This window comes from Strongylocentrotus purpuratus, unplaced genomic scaffold (assembly GCF_000002235.5).
Source record: "Strongylocentrotus purpuratus isolate Spur 01 unplaced genomic scaffold, Spur_5.0 spur5_scaffold_6, whole genome shotgun sequence".
Lineage (NCBI taxonomy): Eukaryota > Metazoa > Echinodermata > Echinoidea > Camarodonta > Strongylocentrotidae > Strongylocentrotus > Strongylocentrotus purpuratus.
This window is the reverse complement of record NW_022145612.1, coordinates 48,373,674-48,394,965: the sequence shown is the minus strand read 5'-3', so window position 1 is coordinate 48,394,965 and position 21,292 is coordinate 48,373,674.

Sequence of the window (21,292 nt, the reverse complement as noted above, 5' to 3'; positions counted from 1 at the left end):
TTTTTAATCCTTGTTTTGTTTTTGTTTTGTTTTGTTCTATTTTACTTTTTTTGTTTGTTAACACGGCCGCAAAAAACTTTGAAAATGAAATATCAACCTAAGGCAATGTCCATAGCCTTGTCAATCGACTACCATGACTGCTGTCTGCACCGACCCACCTCACTTCCACATAGAGAAAACTCTGCAAAGAAGGCATTTACACGTGTATGTCGCAATTTGCCCCTCCCCTACAAAGATGGAGAAAAAAAATACTCGACAGACAACATGAGAAAGAGAAAGAAAAAGAGTACTTACAATTAAACTGAAATAATGATGACGACGTAGATATTTGACTATAGGTGAAAGATATTACTCAGAGCGTCTTAAAGATGAAGACTTTGGGATAAAATGAATAGACACGATTTCGATTCTTGGCAGACCTATGACGAATTTGCTCTCAGCCAATCAGTTGCCACGATTTCGGTATATTCAGACTTATATCATAAAACTTGTTATCAATAACAAATTATAAATTCATGTGACAAATATGCTCTGTCAGTCACTCGCCACGATTTCAGTAGCTTATAAAAGTTCCCGAAACTTTTTAAATTTGTTATATCAAGTCTCAAGGTAACAGGGCCCAGACAGAGGAGTATTCATGTTGTATTTAATACAATTACATAATTATGTTATATAATCTACCTGCGGAATGTACATTTCATGGAAAATACAAGAAAACGTTCAAAATTTGACCGAAGCCAAAAATGAGCTGGTATTAGATGGATCAACAAGGGGGACGTGATACCCCTATTAACAATTTTCAAGCCATGTCGGCAATTCCCAAGGCTAATGACCCTTCATTACCAAATATTTTTGTAACAATATTTGAACGTCTATCCATGAAGGTAAATTGTCGGTCAACTCGTTGGCGATTTTGGCCAGATGACCTATCCTTATAAAAAAAAATGGTCTAATGACTCCTCTGGTTGGTGTATCTGACCCCTAGCAGAATATTTCACATCGCATATGGACAGCGAAATGGGATGTCATTCCATTTTTAAGGATCACAGAAAATTCATGGACGAAGGAGAATACATCCTTCATTAAACTTTAAATAAAAAAGGCCTTACAGAAATACATCGGGGCGACGGGGCCAACAGAAAAGGTGTGACCCCAACTTTTATATTTCGATGGTTTGGCGCCCTTGCGTAATCCTCGTGCTGTTAGCGTAAATAATAAAAATGATCCTTTTTGCAACCTTGTAGAATCCTCCTGTAGCAAAATGGAACAGACGGCATTAAATTTTAAAAAAAGAGAATGGACACGACATCTAATCGTGCCAGACAAAGAGTCAAAGGAGCATATATTTTTAAGAGTACTAAAATTGTATAATTATGTAACAGAATCTACCTGTAGAATGTACATTTCATGGAAGATATAAGAAAACTATCAAATTTTTACAGAAGTCGAAATGAGCTGGTATCAGAGGGGTCAATAGTACAGGGAGGGGTGATGCGATACCCCTATTAAAATTATTTTTCTGTCGCCGAAAACTTCGAATTTGTCAGGCCTTGTCTGCAAATTCCCACAGCTGATCACCTAGCTACTCCTTTTTCCTGTGGAAGCAAACCTTTGGCGACTTTGGCCAGATGACCAATCCTTATCATGTTAAAAGGAAGAGTCTTGTGACCCCTCTTGTTGCCTGACCCCTAGTCGGACTTCATATTTCACATCGCATATGGACAGCGAAATTCTATCTCTAGGATCACAGCACCTGGACAAGATGGCATCAAATCAAATCCATCTCAACCTCAATGTTTTAAACAAAGTTGTGTAAGAAGAGAAGATGAATATTATTTGGAAGCAGCATGAAACATTTGGATGTTCTTCTAGTATCAGCTAAGTCACGCCAAGAAGCCAGCAGGGTGTAATGTAATACTAAACTGTGCTTGATTCTAACACAGATTTAACCGTATTCGGGACACGGTCTTGTTTTTAAACATAAAACGGTCGAACAAAAAAAAAACACCTGGTAACATATCAACGATTTGAAACTTGCACTAATCAGGTTAATGTAAGTTCCCACTTCCCATCATTATTTTTTTTGTCGGTGACACCAAATTTCGTATTCATACAGAAAACCCAATATGTACCCGTTATATACCCACACATTTCTATAACGTTACTCACGCATCGTAACTTTTAACGTGTCTATTGTTAATTCCACAGTTCTCCAAATAATCCAGCCACAATGACGGCCTACCTTAAGTACACATGATACCTTTCCTTGACCAGTGGCTACAACAGTTTTTGTTCTGTCTTTGGGCTGCCCGGTTACATTCTATCCCCTCCCCCTCTTTATAGAGCCCCCCCCCCCCCTCCCCCACATACAAACGACACGCGGGGCTGGGACGGTTATAGTCCATCGGCTGCAGCCTCAGAGAGCGAAGCCCACAAGACCGATGGTGTACGTCTCGCGGGCCTTCTAGAAAGTTATCAGACGGTTCACAAGACAAACACACGAGACCGACAAGTCCGTTTTATTGGTCTTTTGACATTTTTTTGTGTGTGAGTACACAAGAAAGACATTCTCTGTCTATAGGAAGTCGGTCTAATGGGTTGTCAGTCTCTTGGGCCGACGCCTCGGTCTATTTTGATGTCTCGCATTCTATTCCCCAGTTGGGGAAGGATTCCACCCACTTTAATTTGTACCACTTTGTGCATACACCACTGTGGTTCATTGCTGGTTAGTATCAAAGCGAGATTCTAAACTAAACTTTCCGGACAGATGAATATTAACAGAATGAAGGATATCAAGGCAATTTTACAAGAAATCTCGAAAGTGTCTGAAGGGAAAGAAGGTTGACATCAGAAGCATTAAAATGCCCCTTAAGGAAATTAAATATTACCCAAAACATGATACCTCTTATCCCCATTACCCTCTGTCAAAAATGGATTCACGAACTGACAAAACAATACATCTAAGGTGGCAGGGTGTTGTTTCTCTCTGGCTATCTGGCGTCTGTAATGATCCTTCAGGCCAATTTTTTTTTGGCTGGCCTCAATGTTCGTCACGCAATACGAGAAAAGAACCTCCCTTGAGAATCCTATCTCATCAAAGTACATTATTCAATCATCATCATCATCATCACCCACAACATATATACACGTCACATCATATAAGAACATACTAGTGGTGCATGATCCATAAGCAGAAAAGTAAGGGGCGGCAGAATCCTCTCAGGACTTAGAGGGGCAGGCATTTCCAGGAAGGCCCCTACGAGCTGTAGACCCACAGCAAGTTATTACTTTTTGTTTAGGGTCATCTAGAGGGAGGGGAGGGAGTTGGGAGGGGGTGTACACCATCGTCACCTTTTGCTGTATAGACATGGGGTTGTGGTAAGCATCTGCCTCGTTTAGGCACATTGCAAAGGCAACTCGGGATGTGTGCCTTTCTGCTCAAAGATGCCACAACTACATACTTCTCTTGACAACCTTCAAGAGTGGTCCTTGACTTGCTGAATACAAGCAAACTATTCGCTTTCTGTATTATTGTCTCAGCATCACTAAATATTTCACATCCCTGAATGTTTGTTGAATGTCCTCACCAACTATTCTCCAACGTACAACTTATATTAATACTTCAACTAAAAATTAAATCTTTTCAGTCCATGTATGACATCTCAATTTAAATTTCAAGAGATCATATGCTTCCTGCTATTTTTTTTTCACCCAGCACAACCAATCGCCCACGTTTTACGTGTGTTCGACGCTGCGGTTTTCCTAAATTAGATTGTTGGCATTTCGTCAAAATTGTTAATGAGATAGGAGGGAAAGATCCCAAGTCTGCAAATATTTCACTACTGAACTTCCTTCCTTCCAGTCCATCTTACTACAGCCTGCTGAAATAAAAAATGTAATTGGAGAAAGGGAGAGAGGGAGAGAGAGAGAGAGAGAGAGACAGAGAGGGGGGGGGGGGGGGGGGGGGGAGAGACAGAGAAAGTCCTTCTTTTGCATTTTTTTCCTCAGGAAGTTGAATATTTTAGGAAGTTAAGTCAAATTTAACACCAGACTTTTCAGGAAAGTGTCCCTTTATCCAATAAAAACAAACTGAATTAGTCCATATAAGCATTTTAAAAACATTCATTTTATCTATTAAAATGCCATAAGTTTTTTCACAAAAGCTAACTTACCATCAAATCGTTGGGGATAGGCAAAGCTTTCTTTCGTATTTGTTAAACTAAAAGAAATTACTCCATAGACTATTAAATAAAATTTAGATTTAGATCCACCTCGATGATATCCTTTTACTAAATCAAACTTCATTTAAAAAGTAGTGCTTTTTATTTCTTCTCATACAACCTACAATATATATTTATGAGAATGTTTTAGTCGGCTGCTTGTGTTACAGTTCAGTAAAATACATTGAGGAACAAAGGCATATGAGAAAAGGAAAGGAAAAAGAGATATAGATCTATACTGAAACAGAAAGACTTGGTACATCTTCGTTTATCACTTTTTCAAGTTTAATACCAAGAAAAGCCTTTACTTCTTGCAAAATACAATACAATGCAAAAAATTGAATTCCTTTATTCAAAATATGTCCAACAAAATAAAATAATCAATTGCTAAATCATTAAATTTGGTTCTTCATTTTATACCAGATAATTCTATTATGCATGAACTGACAGTACATACAAAAATACCAAGATTCAGTCTAACTGCAGTAGGACATTCCAAATGAAAATGAGGAAAGGGGTGTCTGAAGTATAACATGTCTGGTAAATGGAACTTTAAATTATGTCAAGTTTAATAAACTTTGATTCCATTATCATGAAGGTACATAAGGAGTATTTCTACTGGTATTTCAATTATGTTAGACATTTTTCATCACTTTGCTACAAAATACTCAAATATACTTTGTGATTTTCTTTAGCCTGGCATATTAAAAATGCAGGTATATACTTAAGAGTTTAGGTATAGGGGGTATTATAGCCTTCAGGATAATACAACAGACGAGCCCCTTAAGGTCCATAATGTCCCTAATACACTATTAGTGATTTGTATCTCCTGGTAACATCTATAATTAATGAAACTGATCAAATTGAATCGTCTTAATACCGAATGATAACCACTCAATACTCATCATCCTCTCTCATGCAATAGAGTGTATAAAGTCATTAAACCACTGACATAGGAATGATAAATTAATATAGCTAGCCTACACAGTCTCATAACAACCTTATAATGGGCTAATCTTTGCACATCTTTGTCGTCCTTACGAAAAGAAAAAATAGGAAAAGAAAAATTTGAAATATTGATGATATTCATGAAAACATATAAAAGAAGCTAAGAATTGTATTAATAACCAGATGTATTATATTACCTTGATTTATATATCTATAATTGAGATTAGATTTTACAAATCACTTATTTGAATTACTAGTAATAGCCATTAAGTGCTAGGGAAAAAATGAGAAGATCTATATGACAATAAATATGTTGACTTTAAATCAATGAGCAGCTGATCTCCACAACTGCCTCTAAAACTAAGTGCAAGCCCAAATTTCTGCTGGTCAACCAGTTTGTGAAGGGGTACAAGACTCAACTTTCCGCAGCTGGCAACTTCCACATCATTTCATTTAATTTGGAGCCAGAAGGGCAATTACTCATATAATTAATTTAAACAGAGTTAATGCCCTTCTGGATCCAAATAAACGTAGGTGATTTCAGTATCTAAATAGTTAAAAAACAGTATTTTCTTTACAGGAAAATGAAATAGAAGGAACGTATTGTGTGGATGTCTGAAGACCAGTATTTTGTAAGAAACCTTCTGAATTGGCAAATCTTTCATGACATGGTCATTAAATAAACAAGGTAGGGGCATTACATATTTTTCAAACTTTTAAAGTGACAAAATGCTGAAATCAGCTCTAAAATTTGTCAACGAATATCTCCAGTTTGTAGCTGATTACACCTTTTCCCTAACAAGAAGGCCCACACTAGCCTGATTTCTGTTATTCTGTATTCCATTTCATTTAATTTTAGATTTCAATATCGACTTGACAATTTAGGATACTTTTTAAACATAGTTAATCATACATATATCATCTTTCATGTAAATGCTTTCTTTCATCAAAATTAAGTGGTAGCTGGATGAAACTATGCAGTGGTCTATTACAGTCTACACTACATGAATACTGTAACTGAGACCTTCAGTAAAATGAAAGCATTCAAACTGAAGTTAAGGAGAAAGTTAGCCAGGTTGGCTAAAGTAGCAAGACGAGAAACTCATCACTTTGAATTTCAGGAAAGTCCAAGTTCTTAAAACAATCTCTTTCATCGATGTCTACTCCTTTTTCCTCTCCTGGTTCTTGCTTTTGGATGCTTCTCCACCGGTGCTTCAACTTCCTCTTCCATCACCTCATCTTTCACCACTTCATCTCCTTGGACTGCATCCTGGCTTAGATCCTCCTCCTCCTCTTCATCGTCTTGGTGATGCAGGGTGTCCAGATGCCCCGGTGAGCCCATCAACTGGTGCTCATCTTCCTGAGTCTGCAAGACTGGTAGTCCACCTGTATAGAAGAGGAGATGGAAGGTGAACAGTGAAATATATAAAACAGGATCAAACCATGTACAGACAACATATATATTTTTTCCATCTGTCTGATTTGAGAAGAATTGTCAACTGCACCGATTGTTAATTATGACCAGAATAAAAAGTTAGCAAGCCTTATGTTTACAATCACAAATACTTATTTGAGAAACACGGCATCTAAATTCTTTTATTATATTGAAATTTGGTGATGTCACTAACAGTGTCCAATGATGGACAGCTCACCCTGTTATATCAAGGGTGCTGTGTCGATCATTCTTGTCCTTTTAATCCTAAAGATTGTTCATAATTCCTCCTTCCCTATAGATGGACGGCTCAGCTTAGTATGACTGAGTGTATCTAGATACACAGTATAGGCCTTCAATCATGGAGATATAAATTTATGATGATTGACAATTGAGTCATCTAGCTTGTCAATGGACTCACTATGATTGACAATAAAATCTTGAAGGTCTGACACTGAAACCATCGTCTTGAGCTGACAGTTTGCGTATCACATATCCTTGCAAACCTTGAGTATCAATTTCAATCACAAGTATACTCCTGATTGTCTGGTACCATTCATATCTATGGCATCAACCTTCTTTAGAAATGATTGAGATTATAAATAGAAATTTATTGATGGACATCATGTGTCTAATATTCATATTTGTGTAGTTTTAGAGCCAGAAAGGCATACAGGTACCTCAATGTTAAATGATATGACTTATCGCCCTCCTGGATCTCAGTAGACATTTTTTATCAACATCGGATTGCCTTCTAACATTAAATCATCCATATCATCCCTACTCACGAAGCAGACAGACAGAATAGACAGAGCATCGCCTTGAACTTATGAACCAAGCAACCCGCTGGCACACAAGTGCATGGCCAGTCACCAACATCATGATTACTGGTCATAGAAAGAAACAATGCAACTTTTCTGTGACTACTGATCTATTTTTACAATTGAACTAGGGGGATGAGGGGTACCTGTTCCATGCAACGTCGGATATTGGGAGAGCAGACAGGTAGGATTACAGTCAGTCAGACACCTGTGGATGGTCAGAAAGGATTTTTGGTGGTGGATAGGTTCATGTCATGTGTTGTATCCAGTCATTGGGGATCAAAATTAAAAGTATCTGAGTGGACTTCCTCTCAAGTTCTGTATCTATCCCATTAATATTGAGCCAAAAAACCAGAAGATGAACAGATATTGCATTTCATCATGCTAACGGTACTTTACTCTCAACTTCAACTTGTCCCAGGCAGTAACTCATTCAATCATCACTTTTTGTCACAATCTGATACAAAGTATGCACAATTCACATCAGAGTCTATTATTCTTCCATCATTAGTTCATTAATTATAAATCAATTTGTGGTAGATATGTATATTACACCTGTTGGTACCTATAACATTGACCCATTGTTTGACTACCCATGTACATCAACCAGTTGTAAAATCATGTTACCAAGTTGTAAGCTAGTGGCATAATGCCAAGGTGATGGTTGTGATATCATATTAATAGATAATTAATATATCCAACTGATTAATCAATATACATACCCAAGCCATCATGTTGTGGAAAATGGCTTTATGCCAAGGAGATGACAATGATGATACAATGATTATTATGATGTAAGGTTAATGAGGTTTGGAGGTGGGTGAATTCTCCATAATTTTGCATCTTTCTCTTTCTTCAAAATGGTAAAAGTGTAGGACTAGATGTGTGTGTATGGAGAGGGAAATCTGATGGTTTACTAGATTTTCTCTCATTACAAATCAAAAGAGGAAATGGACATGACTTGCATATCTTGTTTATTTTCAGATGCCAATTTTGGATCAAGGAAAGATCTTGTTAGAATATGACAATGTGAGAAAACTTCCTTTTTAGCAGATTCTTTTCTTTTCCTTTCTTTTCTTTTCTAGAATAAAAGCATCTCCATTTCAGAAATTCAGAAGAGTTGTTTTCAACCTGACAGGGTGCAAATAACATGATTAACATCATCCAGACATATTCATGCAATTCTCGGTGGAACTCCTCATTTCTTATATCAAATACAATAATGTGTCACTTACACCATTTATTTTGCAGTGAATACAGGAATCTAGACCAACACAATTATGCGCAAATGGGGTTGACAACCTAAGTCTTCAACTTGATACTCATATCTTTCTAGTATGACACTTTCGTGGCTAAGTACAAGATATTTTGATAGTTTTCCATGGTGAGGTTACAATGGAATTCAATTCATTTTATTTTCCATTTTCCACAATTCCCCCAAGTCCCAAGCAAGACCTTGGTTACATTACTATCTTCCACACAAAGCACCTTTTTCTGATTATCTGTGGGTAGAGAAAGGGCAACAAAGGTGCACTTATAGCCCCCATCCATGAAATGGAGGGATGGGAGTGGGTGGGTGGGTGGGTGAGTGTGGGTGATAGGTAGACATTGACAAAAGGGAGTCCATTTAATGTTTAACACGTCATTATAGGTTCTTCAGGGAGTTGGGATTGGAACTCCCTGGTTCTTCCTTAAAAGGTAATGTTCAATGTTTTTTAAAGTCTTCTTTTAAGGTTGTATCGTGAATAAATCAATTTTGAAATATTAGAAAAGTGATTTTCAAACACCAAGTAATATCATTGTAAACAAATTAATATTTCCAAGGAAATAATTCACTTAGTTTTTTTTTTTAAATGGATATCTCGAGCTCTACAATTAAACAATTTTTTCTTCTTCATCTTCTCATATAAAAAACTCAAATTATACCTTTTATATATAACAACGATATATCAAAGTAATTTTGGAGCAAAGGGCGGAATGTGGAAAGATGAATATCTCTGCGTGTCCCAATTCCTAAAACATTTATTATACATGTATGTCTGTGTACGAGACTGGGTGACAGAGTTAAAAGGGAAAGTTCAATCTTGCTGCAATGCTTGTTACAATAACATAATCAATTAGCTTTGGGGCTGAGTCTTGAGATCCAATCGATTCACCTTGACACTTCTTTTTCACACAAAAAAAATTCAGATGTAAATGATTCTCTCAATACCATCATATTAATCCCATTACATATTTAGCTTTATATCTTTAGATAATTGAGACTACACCTTGATTTAAAGAGATCAAAATCAGATTAAACATATAGAAGGGATTTGAAATATGCTTTTTAGAATTTCAACACTATTTTGAAATTCACAAACCCTATCCACTGAGGAGACATATCACTCAATTGTCTGGAGTAGATTCCGGAGAATAATTCGTGGGTGTACATCGGGCTTATCTCGATATCAATCCTTCATTGCCCAATACGATAATTTGCCGGACAGGAACTGGGTCTACTCCAATTACATATGATTGCTACCAGAGATAGATCCTACTCACTGCTCTCCCAGATACGGAGCATTGACTTGACATGAAAAAGAGGATGGCAGGAAAGAGGGACAGATATAACCGGAGAGGGACAGAGATAACGAGTTTGTAGCCAGAGTTGAACCCTTGACCTTTCTTAGCAAGGAAAGGCCCCTCTAGGATCCTTGGGCACCACAGGACTCTTTCCTATCAAGTTACCATGGCAACACAATACTGCTAGTGTAAATGCTCTGAAAAAGATGTCACGAAGGACAGGATAAATTTGGTGACCTAAATATCACATGGTTGACAGCAAGTATTAATTACTGCCCAATGTTAAAAAACAATTTTCATGGAATCTCCAAATATATTTTGAAATGAGAGTAACTTTTTTAAGTGTTGACCCGGCAGCCGAAGCTACCATATGAAGGGCAATAATAAGATTAAGTTTTCAAGCATTAGATCTTTATATTTTGGTTTGATAGAAAAACACAGCTCCTGATGCAAGCACACATGCATACCCCCTCCCTCCCTCACACACATAAATACAAACATACAAGAAATATTAAATTAAATAGTCATCCTTGCTTCATCCGTTCATGCACCAAATGTTTCAAATCAGAACAATTCATGAGTCATGATGAAACACTAGAAGATGACTCCTGAAAGAAACATTAGAACACCAAGGTATGATGATTGGGACATAGGGGAGTAGACAAGAAAGATGACACCATTCCGATACCGCTGTCATATTCACTGCCGAAAAGAACCAAGTCCGGACTTATTCCAGACTTAGTCCAGAGCGATGGCTACCCACATGACAAAGTTCGGACTTAGTCCAGACTTAGTCCAGAGCGATGGCTACCCACTTGACAGCAGTTAGAGTGCATCATATCTGCTACACCTATCTGTTTCCATGGTTGAACACAAAGCATGCCTAATAATGCCATGATGTCTCATTTTTTTCCCCCAGCATCTTGTAAAAAAATACAGGGCAAACCCATGAAGAGGCATCCTGCTCCGCATTGAATAGCATTGCATTCATATAAGGCCTAAAAAAAGAAGATGTTGTAATGCCATTGAAATCTTGAAATCTAAGGTCAGCTTTTAAAAAGAAAAAAAAGTTAAAACCATTTTTTAGAGAGAAAAAATATTGAAACATTCAAAACTGAGAAATATCAGCCCAAAGAGGGAGAAAAAAACTAAAAAAAAGTTTTAAAAAAAAAGAAGATTTCCGACCACCTAACCCATGTTTTGGCATCTAAAGAGCAATACAACATCTTTTCTTTTTAGGACAGGATTAAATATGGATTCGATCCTAGTCTTGAAGCGGGTCAAGAAGTCCACATCAAGTGTGGATCATGAGCTTGGACTAAGTCCAGACTATTTAATCTGGATTTACTCTTCTTCTGTCCCCAATATGAACAGGGTTTAAATGGCCATCATACCGGCAGATGTTCAAACATTTGGCTCTACTAGACATGTGAGATTAAAGCCATTGAGAGACATGAGCCCTGATAGTCCGGCTGCTAGCTGCGCCATGGATGATCTCAGGATAGTACAGATACAGTCCAAGGAACTGACCATTACTTACGAAGAGAGGGTGTCTTGTACTATTGATATGGTTCTGAAGCTTAATCCCAATTTTTTTCATCTAATAAGAAGAGAAGATATAATGAAAACAAATTGAAATACACTTTCACATACAATTACAACTTACTTCTGATTCTAGTGAGAAATCCCAACTGACAGACTGTATAACCATTATGAACCCTCAGACAGGTTGTCAGAAAGTCAATGAGATTGACACATTAATCTTGTGGGCTGTCAAACTTATCATAGACCAACTATGGTCTTTAATATGGACCCCTGGCCTTGTAACCCTCAGATAATTTTTACATTTATGTTGTAACATACAACCAGTCCCCATATAGAGATGCCATAAGGAGACATCATTTCTCACACCAATGTAGATATTTTTTTAACAGTGAGGGATAAGGGCTCTTCTCTAGACCCCCTTCCTCATCTGCAAGTGCTCATCATCGTATCTCCTTATGCTGACTTACAAGTTTCCTTCCGTAAGCCTTGAAAGAGAACCTTTATTGAGTGTCCAAAACTGGGCAGTATGGTTATAGAGCACAGTTAATTATGCTGGTAGCATGGAGAGCAATACAATAAAGATTGTATTTTATTACCCTAACTCAATGGATACTCAAGACAAATGATGAAGAATTATCATCATACTGAAAATTCTTAACTAATGCTTCTTCTACCAGGTGAAAAATAAATGCCTAAAGATTACAGGTTGTACAATTTTCAAATAAAGATACAAAGCATATCAACTTCATTATTCTTTGTGCATTATATATTCCCAGAGGTGATCATCAATGTTTTGACATGTGTAAAACTAAGTAATAACTTAATAGATTAAGAAGGGTCAAACATGACAAAAATGATGAAATCTATTCAACTTATATAATGTGGTAATGTACATTGTGCAGGCATTATGATTAAGGGGTAGAGATAATGACAAACCGCACCTCTGACTGTTTTTTTTAAGTGATAAGAAACGACTCAGCTATATAATATGCCAGTGACCATGTCTGGGCTTTGCAAGGTTCAATAAAATAAACTATCTACATCTCTCTGTTACCTCTCCACTTCTTCCTTTATCAATTACAGTATGTGATCACATTGTGTTTAATTTAAAATGTCTAATATAATTTGTTTGACATCAATGAGGTCATAACTTTAACGTTTGTGCATTTCATCCTGTAGATGTTTAATAAGATGCAGGCATCCTGTAACTGTCTCTCCTGACAGTTTTGTTTGTGGACATGGCAATACCTTGGAAGTATCTTCAGAAGATAACCGACCTATGTAAGCTCGTAAGTTATCATGACGACATTCCTGACAGGCTGACCAATGACCATCTCCTGACCAATAGCCATCTCGAAACAAAGCAGCTATGTAGACATTATTAACCTCTTCGATACTGTGGGAAACAAAAGCCTGCCTAAGAATGAAGATTCTACACTCAGGGTTTGATATGCCCGAAATAAATCTTCAAAATTTGTTTCTTTTGTAAACAGAAAAAAGGGACAGACATTGTAAAGAAAGATAGTCAATACACAAATTAATGAAATACCCAATTACACATTAAACGTTAAAAGAGAGATAGAGAGAGATAGAGAGAAACAGAGAGAAAGAGGAGAGATGGGGGGGGGGTAGAAGTGGGGGCACACAGACAAAAGGAATTTTACTGTTTTGTGTATGAGTCTGATAAAAAAAAAAAGCCTTTTAAATTCTATGCCAAAAATGATGTTTTTGTGGGTAGATTATGATTTTGAGAGGCCAAACAACCAGACTAACAACAAGATTGATAAGTTACAGTCATAGCAACAGCATTGAACTGCAAGACAATATCAACAAAAAAATGTCATTGTACAATTACCCAAGAAACCACAAGAGGCAACCACTCTCCTGGAAATCTGTATAATTAACTAATGAATGGTCAATGACACATAACAGGGCTAGCAGGCTTCCTTTCTCAGAATAATAACTTCTGACTATTATCTATAGGTCAAATGAACTTAGATCTATCCTTGTGTTTCACTGCAAATTAGGTGTATGCACTACAATCTGTCTATTTAACTTCCCAACTAAAGTATTAAACTCAAAATTTATAAGTGAATAAAAAAGACCCATAAGTAAGAAAACATACTATTGTTTGCTTGGAGCCAGAAGGATGTTAATTCACTAACTAGAATACAGAGTCTAATATCTTTCTGGCTCTAAGCATAGAGAATAAAAGCCAAATAAGTGACAATCATGATTTGTGTTCTCCCTCAAGGCTCTTTTTTCCAAGAAGCATACTTTGAACAAACTGAAAGGCTATAACTTTCAAATAGTAAAATAATACCATAATATTTAAAAAATGTATTTAAAAAAAGTTGCAATGGGAAATAAAATGAAGACAAGAAACAATAAATAAGAGTGGGGAGATAAAAACAAGAAGAGAGAGAGAGAGAGAGAGAGAGAGAGAGAGAGAGAGAGGGAGAGAGACAGAGAGAGGAAGAGAGACAGGGAGACAGAGAGTGAAAAGTGAGGCTACCTTGAGAAAGAAGAAATAAAAATCTGTTAAATTTATACCAACCTAACCTCACTCTGACATATATTCTTAAGAACTTTGAAAAATCTTCTGATTGTTTTTTCATCCCCCAAAACAGCAATAGATATGGTTAAGATATGATCACCTTGGAAGATTATGCAGTCATCTGACCCCAAGAAAAGTTCAACTCTATATCCAAACAGAAGTTCAACAATGTGTAGCCTTAAAAGAGATAGATAATTTCTTCGGTTCCACAAGCCTTTCGATCTATATTACCTAAAGTACTGAAACTCTTCAATTGTTATCAAGAAGGAAAATTTAAAAAAGAATATCCTTAAGAATACCATCTCATTAAATTAAGTCAAATTATGGCAATAGAATGAAGTTGACATTTCAATGGCAATCTTTGCCGTTTCATAAAATAATTAGGCACGGTATCATAATTACTCCATGCTGCTTCCGTATTATATCAAGCCTAATTTGGACTGCCCTCTCTCTCTGTTTTGGTGACAGCTATACTTATTTGGAAGAGAATGATAGCCACAAACTAATTTTACTTCGTTCTACTTTCTCATCTCTTCATCAATGAATTTTACATAAAATAAACCTTATTAGGACAACTCGCCCGTCTTCTGTAGAAGCCTGTCGTCTCCAAAGTGTTAAGGAATAAAAAAAAAAAAAATTGGCAGTGTTGTGATGTTAAACTCTGGTTAACCCTAAGACACAAAGGAGAGATTAATAAGGACTTTCATAAGTCATTGTCAAGTCTGTCATTAATAGGAATACATAAAGGCAGAGCTATCACTACATCATGACCTCTGCATAAACCCTTCACTCAATAATTGTGAATTTTGCACAATCAGCAAAATTTGAGAAAAAAAAAATCATACTTCAAGTATTTGCAATAATCAAACAGTGTCCCCATACTTTCTAGCCATATCTAGACATATCAACTTTGTCACTTTTAACAATTTAACATTATTCTCAATTTAATTTACATTTAATTTACCAATTTAAATCTACAATTAAAAAAAACAATTTAAATCTACAATTAAAAAAAACTCAATTGGAGGATTTTTCTACAAGATGTGTAATATTTCTGGCAGTGCAATACTTTTGCCTTTATATCTTTACATTTCTTTATATACTATAAAGAGACTTCGGTGGTAAGCGCTTTATAAGTAACGTTTGTATTATTATTATTTATTATTATTATTACTATTTCACTTACATGTATATTACACTTTCTGAAATACAATGCAATCATTGCTATTTAATTTGATTTTCTTTCAAATTGATAAGGATATCAGAGAACATGACAAATATCATATTTCTACGGGCAAATTAAATAGATCAATATATTGTTCAATATAAAACACTGTATCAAGGAAATACAGGAATAACATATGGCTGTACATGATGTTCATAACTTGACAGCTCTCAATCCCATCTTCTTTTGTATTACAACAAATAAATACTTTTTGACATCAAGAGGAGCAGAAAGTTTCTTTCAAGTTACGTTTCTTTCAAGAAACTGTCAGAGTTGACCCCGACATATAAATAAATTCGCCCCCTCCCTCCCAGTATAAAAACAAAATGATTGGTGAGAAAAACATCAAAGATAAGAAGAGGAAAGATGGCGTCATGTGACATGTTCATCAACTTGTCACAACAGTCATAATAATCAGAAAAACTGAGTGAAAGATTTATGACCAGGCTGTCACCAGTGTAATTTCCTAAGACTAGACCTATCTACTTGAGAATGAATTACATCCTGGCAATCAGGAAGACAAGGAACATTAAACGCAAAGAGCCATGTCATCTAAAGTGTATTTTATAATGACATCAATGTTGCAAGGCAGAGATAATCTGTTTGACTGCTATCTGACCTGTCGAAATTGTCATGATCCAAAAGACGAATTGCTGGCCTGGTCATTCTATTCCTGAGATTTGAAAAAATCAATGATCGACTAGGTACCTGCATCGTCGATCTGGAAAAGTCTGCAATTTCACTCAAGAAAACTGAATAAAACAACCTTGAGAATGTAGATATTAAAATATACCTAACTTAATTAGTTGTAACCAACTTCACATCTACATGTTTTTATATTTGTAAGTAATGGCATACATTGAATTTTAAAATTCTCATGTTGAAAAATAATGCTGTGTAATGCTGTTATCGCTACATCACACATGAAAGCAACACAAATTCACTAATAACCTGTTAATTCAGTTGCTAAATGAATAATGCAACTTGCAGTGCCTCTACTACTCTAGAGACCTATCTACTTAAAGCAATACATATCCTGAAGAAGCGGCAGTGGGTTCCACAATGGTTCCTTACCTACTGAATGATTTCTCAGTTTCTAAGCGACGCAAGCAACAACCAAAGCTGTGAAGCTACTCTAATTGGAATATACTGGATTGATTAATGGTCTAGACGTGACACATTTTGAAAGACTGATTCAATGAAAATCACAGCATGACTTTTCTCACAAACATGGGGATGTAAACAAAAAATCCCTCATTCCTTTAATTGACACATTCATAGGCAGTTGTAGAGGTAGAGGTAGAGGTGTTGTAGTACTTTAGTACTGACTTGAGTACTTTATTGGAAATGCAAAGGTTGTGGGTTTGGCACTAATGTCTTTTGGCAAGGCATTAATCTATATTTGCCACTCCATACCTAGGAGAGAAATGGGGACCTGGTAGGATGATGAAAGCCTTTGTGATAGTGATTGCCATATGACCTCACTGTGACCATATATGGTAGGAATACTCCCCAGGGAGTGGAGATGGTACATACTATGCATGAATGAATCTGATGACCGGGGCAATAATAATATCTGTAAAGCACTAAGAGACGGTACTTCGTATTGTTGATATCATCTCTGATCTTACAAAATAATTTCAGACTATGCAACTACAAAAATACTAGAACATTGTGATCATACAGAAATGATGAACATTTCATTTTTTTGCAATTGCTAACTTCTAAGGTCAGCTCCATGGAGTATAATATAACACACTTGTGCAAATTCTCATCACATCCAACAACTTACCATGACAAATACGAATTATAAAACAAAGTGAAACCATGGCAACCTTTAATGTGTATCATCATTGCTCTCTGCTGAGAATGGCAAGTGTCCTGTTGCTAGACAGATTGCTAGCCGTGACAAAGTGCTGAGATGATAATACATCTAATAAGTGTCTCTGTTGACTTTTCAAATAAAGCTAAGAGGCCCACCTATCATCATTCATGTTTGTTGAAGGATCCCCTGTCCCCAAGAATAAAAAGAACATGTTACCACCACTAAGCTACCAAAAAAAAAGCTCTTTCATCCTTTATAATACAAAGTTTACAAACACATCAAGTGTCCATGTCTATGACCAATGTTATCACATTCATGTTTGTATGGGGACCCCCCCCCCCCCCCCCGGCCCCCCCCCCCCCAAAAAAAAAAAAAAAAAAAAATCAAAAAGAAAAAAATTGAACCACCAGTATGCAATTCAATGCAAAGTGGCCTTGCCAATTTGTCTTTAAAATACACTTAGTTTCCATGTCTATGATTAATGTAATGACATTCATGTGGGTTAGGAGTCGACCTTTACAAGTGTACCTGTACTTTGAGTTGATAGCATGAGAGAGTTAATGTGTTCAGTACTTGAACAGGTTAAAAGGGTCATCCAGGAAGTCTAAGTTTCTAGTATCATAATAATTTGGACACGTCATACTTTTTACAATTCATTGAAAGTACATTGAGACTTATCAGTGGCTGCTGTTTAAAGTTTCAATGTTTCATACAGTGTTTAATTTCATAGAATTACAAAATACATCAGACTGAATTTTAGGATAAATAATTTGGAGAAAAATGTTTTTTCCTTCAATTAAAATAATTTCATTATCACAAAAAGGGAGAATAAAATATTCTTTTGAGGCCTACAGTTCAACTGATAACTTAACAACATGTTTGTTGATATAACTGTAATTCTATCTCTCCATGTTTTTACAAGAATCATAATTAGTCCTCTACAAATAAAAATACTTCATTCAAAAATGATGTTCATGATTTTATCCTTTTACCTCTAGTACATTATATATGTGGTCAAGAAGCGGTCAGTTTGGAGTCCGTGTGGAGTTGGTTTGGTAGTATGAAACATTTAGGTGGTATCTCTGACCACCTTCAAGTAAAGTCAAGCCACAAAATATAAATATGATATGTACATATATTTAGTTCCAGGCTACTGCAGCAGTCCCTTAGGCCTTATGAGCAGTCATGATGATCCAGAAACATTTGCTCCCAGCTTTAAGATATAGGGTTAGAGATAGCACTGAGTAATAGGTTTGGCTTAAAGTTCAAATTATAGTTGTAGTGTTTGGTCCAAGGTTGAAGTTAGGATTGTGGTGATAGAAGAGAAAATTGACGGCAGAGCAATTTTCCATTGAAGCATATGTATCATAGAACCTAGGAAAAAAAAACAATGTAGGGTTACCCTAGCAACGGGCCTTGATCCACAGCCGCCAGCCTGCTGAGATACCCACTCAGTCAATCCTCACATTTGTTTCAGGAAATCAGGAGATAGTTCACTTACAATAACAACACCACCATGCTGAAACATTTGATGTTTTGCACATTACAATATAAAAAGGTATCCCTGCACACAAAAAAGAGACAGTTGGAATAATATACACCTGGGAGTCCATTAACATCCTACACGAAAGACAACAAACCCACGCGCTTTACTCTCTCTTACATTTGTGAACCCGAACCACAAAGTTTGCAATAGCAGACAATTAAAGCAGACAGAAAGGGTTGGATTTATTGCTTACTTGTTTAAATTGTTAATGATTTTGTGAACTGGCAAATGAGCAAATTCTTACATATACATGTAAGCAGTGATGAAATAATCAGAGCATCTAAATCGATTGTTAGCTTGAAAATGTGTGCTCTTTTCATAGGGGAGGCAGACATCACAGGTCTTTGGCTCCTGTTTATGGGCAATTCTATAAAAAAATCTGTATGTAGGACACGCACTTGGGCCATAAATCATTTATCCATTTCATTCAAAAATTTGATAAAAAAGTGAAAATTCTCTCTAATATGACCACTGCCTATTTTCCCCCCTGAAGTTATTACCTAGAGATTCTTCATTTTTGGATGAAATCAAATTAATAAAACACTTCTGCTGTCATGTCGGACATATTTCACAGAATTGCTCTAGCAAATGAAACTTACAATGTACAGCGGAGGAAAGCTATTACACTGGATATCATTTTAAAGTTTAACAAATATCTTTTACCCCCTTTATCCTATTTTCCTACACCCACACATATCTATTTTCATTTCACTTTTTTCTATCTAAATATTTAAAGGTATTTGTCACAAGTTTGTCATTTATTGACCAGCCCCCCAATATATATTTTTATTTTGTCTGAAATATGAATATATAACTGCAAACAGTATAAACAACTGTATAGTTCAAGGACCTGAGTGCCACTAGAATAATTGCAGATATATAAATTTAAATCTTTATTAAAGATAAACTTGAGTTCTGGTAAATATAGCAAATACATTCTCACAGAATCCAACCAAACTTACACTGAATGTTTAAGATTACAAATAAATAGAAACAATTTTTGGTAGAAAATGTACAGGAGCAGAGTAATGAGCATAGAAAGATAAGGAAATCCAGGTAAGTAGGTAACACAGGTCACTATGTGCAAATGGGAGTTGTGGGTTTTTTATCGTTTATCAAAGATAACGCCCAGTAAGTTTTTGAGCGTTTGTTTTTATTTCACTGGTTCAACCAACCAATCTACTGTAGGATAAACAATCCAGAATAAATCTTCCCATACCAGACCTCAAGATTACATGTAACTTTAAAGTTAAATACAATGTAGAGTGACATGAATTTTAACAACCCATAAATCCAAGCAAAATAATAATCTACTTCAAAGCAGTGTGCAGTGTGAATAAACCATTTATGATGTTAATGGCAGAGGAAGAGGGAGGGAGGAAGAGGGAGGGAGGAATAGGCAGGGAGGGAGGAATAGGCAGGGAGGAAGAGGGTGGGAGAGGGAGGAAGAGGGTGGGAGAGAGAGGGAGGGGAGGGATGGAGAGGGAGGGAGTTATTAATAACTACTTTCACATCAAATAATTTTGCAAATAGGTCTGTCTTTCATAACACTTGTTTTCAAGTTTTCAACTAGCCCCTGGTCTTAAATTTTTTTAGTTTTTGACACAGGAAAGAATCTCTAGCAATGCAATATGGTGGTATACATGTATTCCTACTTTAAATCAGACTTTAATTCAACCCAACCCTAACCCTTTACAATGTAGGACCAATGGGGCATACTATAGGTGGACCACCATCACAGACTGTTCATTAAAATATCAAACTTCAGGGATTAATAAATGAAGACACATGGTTACAATATTGCTCCCTACATACTAGTGCTGTAAGTCAGACGCTATGTTCGTGTTCGGTTCGGTTCGGCAAAGTTCGGCAATTTTTCACCCAAACTTGGTTCGGTTCGGGGTTCGGTAATTTAAAAGCAAGCAGCGTTATAGCCACGGCGGTCGGGACTGGGCAGGCCGCCCGCCCTGCCGGGCCTGACCGGCACGGAGGACTTCTGCACACTGCTTCCGACCAGCACAAATTTCACATTAAAAAACTGCTCTAAACGTAATTATTTGTGAAGAAAAATACTACTTACATTCGTATTTCCGTCTTGAATCGTGTTTTATTTTCAATTTTAAAAGAATCATGTTTTCAATTTGTCAATAAATGATGTTTTTAAAAGATTTTCTGAGACGGTTGTTGTCTAATGTTAGAGTCATAAAAGGTGCCATCTTGAATATAGACTTTCAGGCTCGCCAAGAACTGTTTTTTATAATTTTTTATTTTCAATAGGAAAAATATAAAATTCCTATTTTTCCTGAATAAATAAATACCATACTATAATATATATATTTATTTCATTTTTTATATTGTAAAATTTGTCCGATATGGTTACAATTAAAATATTAATATTTTGTTCAATGGGTTTGAGCAAATTGAGCTGAACTTGTTTTGATCACGCACATGTATTCTTGTTTATGGCTTGCGATCGCGACGTAGCGTGGTCAGGATTTGGGATTTAAATGGCGCCAGTGAAGTTGCGCCCACCACTGGATAGGCATAAATCACAAGGGCGGAAAATGGGAAAAAAGTAAATATAATATGAGCAATCATAACATGAAAA